The sequence below is a fragment of the Zingiber officinale genome, chromosome 5A, assembly GCF_018446385.1.
Source record: "Zingiber officinale cultivar Zhangliang chromosome 5A, Zo_v1.1, whole genome shotgun sequence".
Taxonomy (NCBI): Eukaryota; Viridiplantae; Streptophyta; class Magnoliopsida; order Zingiberales; family Zingiberaceae; genus Zingiber; species Zingiber officinale.
The window spans coordinates 45,726,815-45,737,735 of record NC_055994.1 but is presented as its reverse complement, the minus strand read 5'-3'; the positions used below and the strand labels follow the sequence as shown (position 1 = coordinate 45,737,735).

Here is a 10,921-nt window from a genome sequence, read left to right as displayed (position 1 = left end):
CGGCCCTTATGTCGTCGACCGACGACCCTTTGGTCGTGCCGTTACTCACTAGGACTTTCCACCCCTGGCCAGTGGATTTTTGCCTCCCCCAAGATTCGAACTCTAGACCTCCAGGCTTAAGTACTAGAGTTTATGAATCCTGGTAACCAAGTGAGATGATCTCACTTGGTTACCAGGATTCATAAACTCTAGTACTTAAGCCTGGAGGTCTAGAGTTCGAATCTTGGGGGAGGCAAAAATCCACTGGCCAGGGGTGGAAAGTCCTAGTGAGTAACGGCACGACCAAAGGGTCGTCAGTCGACAACATGAAAGGTCGCCAAATGGGCCGACGACATAAGGGCCGCCAGTTGGGCCGCCACAAGGGCTGCCCATGAGGCCAAAAGGGTTGGGTCGTTACATTATCAGTTCCTTATAAATTATAAACAGTTGCTAATGACTAAGATGGATAGGAACAAACTAATGAAATAGTCATAGTGTAATTTGGTATTAGTTTATCTTGACTATAAAATTATACTAGTACACTCTGAGTGTATTGAGCAGGACCATTTAAGGTAAGTTCTTTTTATACTGATTGCATAAAAGAACAAGACTTTTGTTATTATGGAAGTGTGTGCTCTTAATTATGATATAATAACAAGCACATATACTCAATATTCATTCTTTAATTTATCAAAGGGTGTGATTTAGTTTGATAAATCAATAGGCTCGATAAGTTGGGAAATGATATTATTTATATGGTGTGTTGTTGATTATAGAATGAAATTGTCCTAGTAATCTAGGTTGATAATGTCCCCAAGAGGAGCTCATAAGGATTGTCATGTAAACCCTACAAGTGGACTTAGTCCAACATAACGATGAAGTTGAGTGGTACTACTCTTGGAGCTAAATATTAATTAAGTGAGTTGTCAGTAACTCATTTAATTAGTGGACATTCTATATCTTAAACTCAAGAAGATTAATACACTCATGATAAGAAGGAGCCCATATAGTAATATGAGATTGGTGCGGTAGTTCAATAATAACTCTTTAGTGGTATGAGTTATTATTGATGAACTCGAGTTGGGTGTTTGGGGCGAACACGGGAAGCTCAAGTTCATCGGGAGACCAAAACCAATTCCTCCTCTCGGTCCCTGTCGTAGCCTCTTAGTTATAAAGTTTTATACTCACCTAAACCCACCTTCTTACCCATCCCAAAGTGGTCGGCCAAGGCAAGCTTGGAGCCCAAGCAAGGGTCGGCCAAGATAAGGCTTGGATGGGTTGGAGTGTGGCCGGCCTAGCTTGACCCCAAGCTTAGGTGGCCGACCATAATAAAATTAAAAGGATTTTATTTTTTGAAATCTTTCCTTATGTGGAATCCATGATTTAAAAGAGAGTTTTAAAATTAAATCTTTCCTTTTATAGTTTCTACAAAAGATTAAGAGAAAGGTTTGATATATTTTCTTATTTGTAGATTGAAAGGAAGATTTTAATTTTGGAGAAAACTTTCCTTATTGTAATCATCCACATGTTTTAATAGAGAGATTTTAATTTATAAAAGTTTCCTTTTATAACCAACCATGAAGGGAATTTTTAAAGAGAAATTTTTATTTTAAAAATTTCCGAAAACAAATTAGGAAGTTTTAATTTTGTGTTTAAAACTTTCCTTGTTTGGAAGATTTGAGGTGGTCGGCCAATAGAAACAAGAAAAGGAATTTTTAATTAAATTTTCCTTTCATTGGCAAGGAAATTAAGGAAGTTTTAATTAAAACTTTCCTTATTTGTCAAGACCAAGAAATATAAAAGAGAGGGTAGAGGTGCCTCACCATATAACAATATATCTACTATTATTCCTCTCTTCCTTGTTGGGTGGCCGACCCTCTCTTCCTCTTCCTCTCCTATTCTCTTCCTTGTGTGGTCGGCGGCATCTTCATCTCAAGGAACTTGGTGGTGGCCGGATCTTGTTAAAGGAAGAAGGAGAGATAGGAGGCTTTGTTTCTTAGCATCCCTTGGAGCTTGGTTGGTGGCCAAAAGTTCTTCATCTCTTGAAGATTGTTTGTGGCCGAAACTTGCTTGGAGAAGAAGGAAGCTTGGGTGGATTCTCATCTCGGTAGATCGTCGCCCACACGACGTCTGAGATAAGAAGAGGAATACGATAGAAGATCGTGAGGTTTATTAGCTACAAAGAAAGGTATAACTAGTTGTCTTGTTCCACATCATACTAGTATTCTTTGTACGGATTTTGAAATACCAAACACAAGAGGCTAACATTTCTAGGTTTCGGATTTATGATTCAAATTTGTGTTTCTTTTATTTTTTTCGATCTTGTGATTTGATTGTTCTTAATGGTTAAACCTAGGGTTACTATAAGGATATTAAATATTGAATTTCGTTGAAAGGCTTTGTCTAGGAAGTGGTGGATGCTCCCATAACCAAGAAGGCCTAGTGCCTCGCCATGTTTAACCTGGAAGTCGATCTCTGAAATAAATATTTAATCAAATTTGTAACATAGGTGGATTTGGATTAAGAATGTTAAGCATCGTTTGTGATCCAAGTCTAAACCTTTAAGAACAGATAAATTGAATTTGGAATCAATAATGTTAAGTTCTGTTTGCGATTCCAAATTTAATTTCTAAAGAACACAATAGGTTGATAGGAAAGGTTCAGGACTTGTGCAAAATTTTTATACAGGGGAGCTGGTATGATATTCCGAGTAGCAACCAACAGTAAACAATTCCAGATTGGCATATATGAATTAAGAACACTTGTTTCCAAAGAGTTTCAGAAATTCAAAATTTTTAGACCAGGCAATCAGATTCAAAGCAATCAGGAAGATGGATTCAAAAATTTAGATTCTTATCTAATTCTGAATTCTGACATCCTACTCAACACCCTCTAAATTCCTGATAAATATCTCAATTGATCCAACCTTCAAACTAATGTGGAAAGTCTATTGTTTCTCAGCAAAAAACAAAATTCAAACTCCTTTCTGATTTGTGATTCATCATCAAAGCATTGTTACTGGATGGAATATTTCAGAAACAATTTTAGCATACCTACATACCTCCCCAACACTTAAAATATCGTACGTCTCAGACAATTAAACTCATCAAGAGATCAGCCAAAATGCTATCAAAATGTTAACCGACCAAGGCAACCAAGAATCTGCAGTTCCATAAATCTGCTTTAATATGTTTTGCCTGTAGATTATAACTTCTTTTTGTATTCAATATGCAGAAAAGCTTCCCCACAATCTATTAAAAGGGCATAGAAATTTATCTCGAATTTAAACTTCCCATAACTGTAAAGTCAGTTACCAAACACATTCTGTAGAATAGATTTCCAGTTTTCAGATTCAACTTGTATTTCTATTTTGTACCAAATTATCAGCCCAAAAATCTTAGAAACTCTATATAAAATAGATAAGCATTTAACAAGATAGGAACAATAGTTGGAATTCAATTTCTCAATGATAAGCTCACTCAAAAACTCAATTAGCACAACAACTGCAGGTTGCTTGAATGTTCTATACAGTTTCTGGACTTTATCAACTAATCATCATTTAGCCTCCAAAATTTCCAATTCCTTTTCAACTAGCTCCATAAGATCCTTATCAATTCATTCTCTAAAGATTTTTAGGTTTTAACAACTCTAACTTGTTGTAGCTCATTTCCAAAATAGGAACATCAAGTTGCAACCTCCAGAAATTACTGATACTAGACCATAAGCGATTATGAACTTATTCTAGAATTTAGATTACTGAACTTGCAGTTTTTACTTCTCTATGGCATAAACCATTTGAGGTTGACACCACAGTAGCTTTTTACATCCAATTCTAAACCAATCTAAGGTATCCAGATTTAACAACCATTTCCAGATTCAGCAATACAATTCCAAGATTCGAATTGTATTTCTTAAATTTATTTCTTGAGACTTCTTCACTGCAATTCAAACATATAGAAATAATCAACAGTAATTTAGGTATGTTACATCAAGAATTCTCTTGCTAAAAATAGAGCACAACAATAACCCATGAACCACCATTTGTCACTGAAAATACAAGATCTTCACTTAAGTTTCTCAATGATTTGAAGCCTGCTGATAAAACTTTGGCACACACTTGATTCAACTCAAAAACTGAATTCTATTACTTGCTTACAACTTCTTTTGCTTTTACAATCCATTACTTCATTTTCCTTTAACAATTATTCCAATTCAACTCAAAGATAGCTCTTGATGTTTAGTATAGTAAAGGAACCAACAAATTCGTTCATCCATTAAAAAAACATTTTGTACTAAAACCATTCTGCACAAAGGTAACTCAGCTTACATTTCATTACTATTTCAATTGTGGCTCTGCATTTCTATATAACTTCTAAAACTGATACCATTTGTTCCCTTCTTTTACCATTACAACTCTTTCCCTGATTAGTTGAAAAGTGGTCTCATTTTATATAATTAGCCTTCAACTTAAATCCCATCAACATTTTTTTTCTCCCAACAGCAGTTTCAGCAATTCATAATTTCCCTTTTCAGCCATTCTAACAATTCAGAATTTTGTCCAGTAGATATGTGAAGATATAGAAAGGAGGTCACTACAAGAAAAACCCTCAGAGACATCGGTTTTCCACCGCTGTCTATTACAAAATTGACCGATGTCTATGAAGGCGATGTAAAAGGTCTGCCATTTTAGACATCGATTTATAACCGGTGTAGTATCACTTAACGACATCGGTTTTCGAATCGGTTATAAATCGGTGTAGTATCACTTAACGACACTGTTTCAGCAACGGTGTAAAACTGATGTAATATTAGTTAATGACATCGGTTTTAGCAACGGTGGAAAACCAATGTAATTTCAGTATTGTTTAACGACACAGATTCGATTTCCGAAACAGTGAAAAATCGATATTATATAAACAAGTCAATATCCATATAATCAACACATAAATATTATTCTTACAACATAAAAAGATAATAGATATTGTACACATCAAGTCCGTATCCACAAATTACATAAATATTTTTCTTACAACAGTATCCATAAGATACACAAATATTCTTTTTACAACATCAAAAGGTATAATAGATATTGTACACATCAAGGTAGTATCCACAATTTACATTCCATGCAAATGCATGGATCATCCAAGGTTTTCAAAAATCAAATACCTTTCCTACTCAAATGTAATCTAGCATGCATTCAGCCCACTCGAACCGCACTTCATCAATTTCAACTCTGGAATACTTGAGATTTGTAAACTGTAAAAACACATAAATAATATATTAGTAAACCAAGACCAAAAATCATAGTTGAAAGAGAGAAGAGAAGTCCATTTTAGACCAAACAAATGGTATCCTGCAACTTAACTTAAGAAGCCCGTTTCCACAACCTCCAGATTCCTTGGATGGGCAAGGAATGTTGCTTCCATGATTCTTAGCCTTGCTATCAGACTCAACGGTGGATAAAGATGAGTTATCTGGTCGCTCGCCTGTGGAACGTCTCCGTCTTTTCCCAACAATTTCTCTGATGACATACTTCTTTGCCCTTTGTCTCCTACCAGCCTTGGAGGAATCAATTGCAGGTGTCTGAGAAGCAGTTCCCTTTACTATCTTTTCGCAACAATCTAAGAAAAGTTTGTAAGAGAAATTTGAGCAGCTTCTGTGAAAATCCACTAGTGAAGTCTTGTAATAATTACTGGTTCCAAGGGAGAAACAAGAAAAGAAAACAATATCAATCAAGTGAACATTTTAATGCATGATGAGACGATAACAAAGAACAGAATATGACCTAAAAATTAGAACTTGCTAAAGCAAAATAGAGGCACAAGTTTACAAATGACCATCTAAGAAACAGGGTCAGGACACATTATTCAGTTATTATGTCCATGATTTCAAAAACATAGCAAATTACGAAATTCTCAGAGGTGTTACAGATGTGAAGACATACCAGTTAACAAGCTCATTGTGAGGCTCATATACTCGAAGAAGTACACCAGAAAATCCACCTTCTGGATGATAGATCGATCAAGAGGATATCTAACTGGAGGAAGAAACTAGGAAATTGTTTTGAAGCTTACGTTGATCCCCTTGCTTTACTTCCAGCTCATTTAATTTGTTCTGATAGATATGTTTTAGCAAGGGAAGCAATTCAGATATCAAGCTATATGTGTGCTCCTTATTATTAAACTTGTTTTGACCATTTGCCAGTTCCTGAAGATGATACAAATTGCATATGCATATAAAAGTTCTAGACTAGTATGAAAGTTGACAGAACCGTCTCTAACTTAACAATAATTGGCTAGGAAGTTAACCTTATGCCAGTCTTCTTTTGCTCCAAGAGGAGAACAAGTCGGACAATCCAATTGTCCATGACTAACAGGGTAGACAGTTGTCACATCGACAAGACAAATCTCATCACTATCGACATACTCAGTTTCCTATGCTCCTAAACAATTTCAAGATCCTGAAGATCACATAAATGGAAACTTTCGTGACAAAACATTCTCAGAGTAAATAATGTTCATAAAACTTTGCATGTTAAAAGTAAGTAAACCTTATAACCATCTTTAGCTAGACTTCTAGAACATGCTTTGCAATCACAACAGTCGCGACAAACAAGACAAGCAATCTTTACCTCATTTTCAAACATACTAGAGTACCTTGACAATACAAACTAAATCAGATAAACAGAAGTAGTTTTTTTTATGTATAAGATCCTATATCACTGATATCAAGATGTTCAAGTCTAAAAGAGCTAAAAGAGAAAAATAAATCAAAAGCATTTTGCCAATATGGTTCAATTCTCTTCCTGTAGACAATGCATGCCATTTGAAATTTAATCACAAACAAAGTGGATATACAAACAAGATCACAATTCAAGCCATTGGATGTGAATATAGTAACAGCAATATAGCTCAACCACAATGAAACTTCACCAAAATAACAAAAGCAATCTAGCTCAACTCACAGTGAAACTTATACTCATAAGACAAAAAAAATTTGATTATATGTACCAAAGCCATGCTTCCCAGATGGTCGAAAGTTTAACAATAAAAATTTCTTTATATGTACCAATATATTGAAGTTTCATCGACTTTAATCTAGTAACACACACAATAGGTAACAGCTTGTAGGACACATTTGGATATAGATTAATGGGTGTCAATGAAAGAAATCTTTTTATCTTTGTGAAATGTTAATATCATGATTGGTTAGCTTGTGAAGATTCACAAGATTTCATTAACTTATGAAGTTGTTACGAAATCTCCCAGTTGCAGAAGCTTAGCTAGGCCAAGTATTCACACAGAACTTGTTATATTAGCAACACACTAACTAAGATGATAGTATGAGGGTGCCAATAGGAAATGCATTTATGTTAGGGAACTTACTTTCAGTTACTAAAGACAGTGAGTAACATGTAAATCTCGATAATAAGTTGTGAGATGCACAAATTCTGTTATTCACTAATGTGGTATCAAAGGAAGGTTTTGACATGGATTCATGATTGATTATCATTTGAAAATTCCTGCATAATAAGATAATAATCATAGGATAATAGCATTAGTATAACAAAAGGAAATAAATTTAGTTTAGACAATTTAAGTTTTTGGTGCTGAAACACGGAATAGGTAATAGCTTGTAGGACACATATATTCTGCTATTGACTGAAGCAGTAAGCTTTTGCCTTGGAAGCTGTTATGATTGGTTATCATTTGAAATTCACAGTATTGCCTTCCAGTTCCTGCATAATCAAATGTAAATATATTAGATAATGCAAGAGTCCAATTGAGAGAATGTCGTCGATGTAAAATCTGTGTACAAAATAAGAAAATTTCATGAACTTTCACAAAAAAAATATTACATTTGCAACATCACCACGCCACAAAGAAAGTGATGCATACGAACTTTCAAATTCAAAATAATAGTAAAAGGACAACTATAGATGCCTTTCTTCTCAGTGTATGTAGACATCCACACCAAATGCACAAGAATGAGTAATGATCAGTCTTTTTCCTTGTCCAATTACATGAAGTGGCACCACCCTATTTTTTAGGTTTATTTAGTAGTAAGAAAAAACCAGCATGCAAGGAGGATCTAAAATCAACAAACATATGAAAAATAGAACCTGTGATCTCTTTGTGAAGACTTGATAAGAAGACAATCAAAGTCTGAGAAAGTGAAATCAATAAGTCACAGATCCATGCAATGAACTTGCAGGACAATTAGAACAATATAGTTATATTAATGAGAAAGCATTTTTATGCCATCACAAAATCCATAGCAGACAACTGCCTAGTGTATTAGATTCTTTGCAACTTTGACAAACACACACATAATTGCATTAAAGAGAAAGCGGACAACAGGAATTCAGTAATGCATACTTGATACATAAAAATGTTGCAACCAATGAAAACAATACAAAGCATGCATGACAGCAAGGATACATTTTCCAGCATCTGAAGGAACAAGTCTCATTTCAGTGATTTTTGACAACACCAAATCACCATTTATTTCTGAATATTAGTCTTCGGACTCCTCTTCATCATCCTCATCACCCGTCTCAATCTTATCAAGCATCCAACAAACATGCATAAGCAGGAAAATGAAAATCACTAGAGAAGCCATCGACAAAATGGTCGTTTAATGCTCAAAAAATTCAAGTCAAAGTGACAAACTCAAGTTTACCAAGCAGTGAATAAGGGGAAAAAATATATCACATTTTGTTCTTTAATCCTGTTATCTTCAGATAGAACATCACGAAACTCGATCTTAAACCAAATACCTGAGTATAGATGTAAGGAAATGGGTAGGCCTCTCGGTCCCTCGATACAGCATGAAGGGACAACGACAGAAAATCCACCGCGTATCCTTTCCCTCTGCCGACGTCACTCAACCAAATCACTCTCCTACAAGGAGCTATTCGCATCAGACAGAAACACCAAGAAAGAAAGTGAGCAGTGCGACACTGATACCTGGTGGTGACATAGAGAGACCCAGGAGACTCCAGGGGTCGGGAACCGAGGGCGATGGCGATGCCATGCAAAATGTACATCAGCTCCTCGCTGTCGTCGGAGCCCAACCGAGGTCGTACGTTGCCGTCGACGACGCAATCGTCGAAGTGCTGCGGCCCTAGAACAAGGTAGGTTCAAAGATGTCCTTTTTTTTTAAAAAAAAATCTTTTAACAGAACCTATTCGCTGGTCGAGGGAGAGGTGAACAGTCCGGCCGTCGCCGTGAAGCATGAGGTTGGAGTCTCTGAACAGTTGGGTGTAGCCTTCCTCAAAGGAGATGGTGGCAAGGTTGGGTAACTTCGGGAGGAAAGCAGCCTCATGGGAAGGGAGTAGAACCGAACACAAAAACAGGAGGAAGTAGAAAGGAAAAGATAAAGTATGGACTAAGAAGGGGAAGCAAGGGCATCGTGTCTTGATCCTGATCGGGAGAGGAAGGGGCGTCGATCTAGGAAGGGGAAGAGGGAGATGAGGCTAAGAGAGATGGTCGGACGGCCAGCGGCGAGGAGGAAAGTGGTGGTGGCGTCGCGACGGTATACGGTGGACGACGCAATATAGGTTTAGGTTTAGAGGGGAGAGTGAAGTGTTGCAAATTTTGGCTAAGTATTGGTGGAAAAATTATATTATTTTATTTTGGTTCATAGACATCGGGTTTTAAAAAACCGCTGTTAAAATCGGTGTCTATTAACGAAAAAAAGGTGCTCATAGACATCGGCTAAAATATCGATGTCTATGAGCGAAAATCTGCGCTCATAGACACCGATTTTTGGAAAAACCGGTGTAAAATACTCAAAGTCATCGATTTTTGTTTAAAACTGTTGTTGTTCCACTGATGTCTATGAGGGTTTTTGTTTGTAACGCCCGCCCTTCCAGGTAACACTAAGGCAACCTAGAGGGACGGACGTCACTAAAACATAGACATCAATTATACTAATGCATATGGATTCATGGCAGCGGAAGACATATATAATTAATTGTTTTTTTTTCATATCATAACATATACCATATGCATCTAGTTCTCTTAACATGGCATGTGAAGTCAAACGTACCAACATAACATGAGTAGGATATCATACTAGCTGAACATTATCATAAGCAAAGGTCCAACATTGTTCACATGCATAACTTAGATAATTCAAAAACTTAAATAGATCTATCCACCAGCACTTCCACACACATCCTCATTGCCTTTCCTGCTCTGCTCCCCTTAAACAATCCATTCCTTGCCTTTATTTGCAGTACAAGGAAAACGTGTAGCTATAAGCCAAAGGCTTAGTGAGATCCTTGCCTACCCATAAATCCGAAAAACACATAACATAACATAACATAACATGTAGAAACCATAGCATAGCATAACATAGCATGGAGAATCATAACATAGAACATATCTTATCATGTAAAAACCATAACATCTCATAACATAACATGAGGGAAAACAGAACATAATATATCATATAACATAAGGAGCATAACATATCAGAGTATAGCATGTGAGTGTATATCATGATTCATATCACATTCTGTAAGCACATATCATGAAGCCTATCATATCATGTAAACATGTATCATAACTCATACCTGTTCATAAAGGTGCATAAACATAATTTCATAATATGTGCATGTAGATGCAATATGTATATTTTTAAAACATGTATCATGGAATGCACATATGCATCATGCTTCTTTCAAAACATATAGTATACATACTTGAATATCATATCATCATCATGAGAAGGGCCCCGGCTTGTACCACATGTAAACATAAATGCGCGCAATCCCTAGGACAGGGTAGCTAGCCCCGAACCTACTAGGGATATAGGTCCGTTCATAGTCCGTCGACCTAGGGGCGTACTGAGGAGCCCATCCCTTAACGAGGTCCGTTCATAGTCCGTCGACCCCGGGGCGCTTATGGAGCCCACCCTTGGTACAAGCCAT

General features: G+C 36.4%; 2 long non-coding RNA genes across 2 annotated transcripts; both read right to left on the bottom strand.

Moving 5' to 3' along the window:
• Window positions 1–5,369: 5,369 nt before the first annotated feature.
• Window positions 5,370–6,864, bottom strand: LOC121982799. Its single transcript, XR_006112258.1, has 3 exons — window positions 6,291–6,864; window positions 5,927–6,189; window positions 5,370–5,674 (listed from the first exon to the last, which is right to left on the bottom strand). It is a non-coding gene; the product is annotated as an uncharacterized LOC121982799 (long non-coding RNA).
• Window positions 6,865–7,934: 1,070 nt separating this feature from the next.
• On the bottom strand, window positions 7,935–8,886 carry LOC121982798. The gene is made up of 3 exons (XR_006112257.1): window positions 8,762–8,886; window positions 8,105–8,544; window positions 7,935–8,021 (listed from the first exon to the last, which is right to left on the bottom strand). It is a non-coding gene; the product is annotated as an uncharacterized LOC121982798 (long non-coding RNA).
• Between the last annotated feature and the right edge of the window lie 2,035 nt (window positions 8,887–10,921).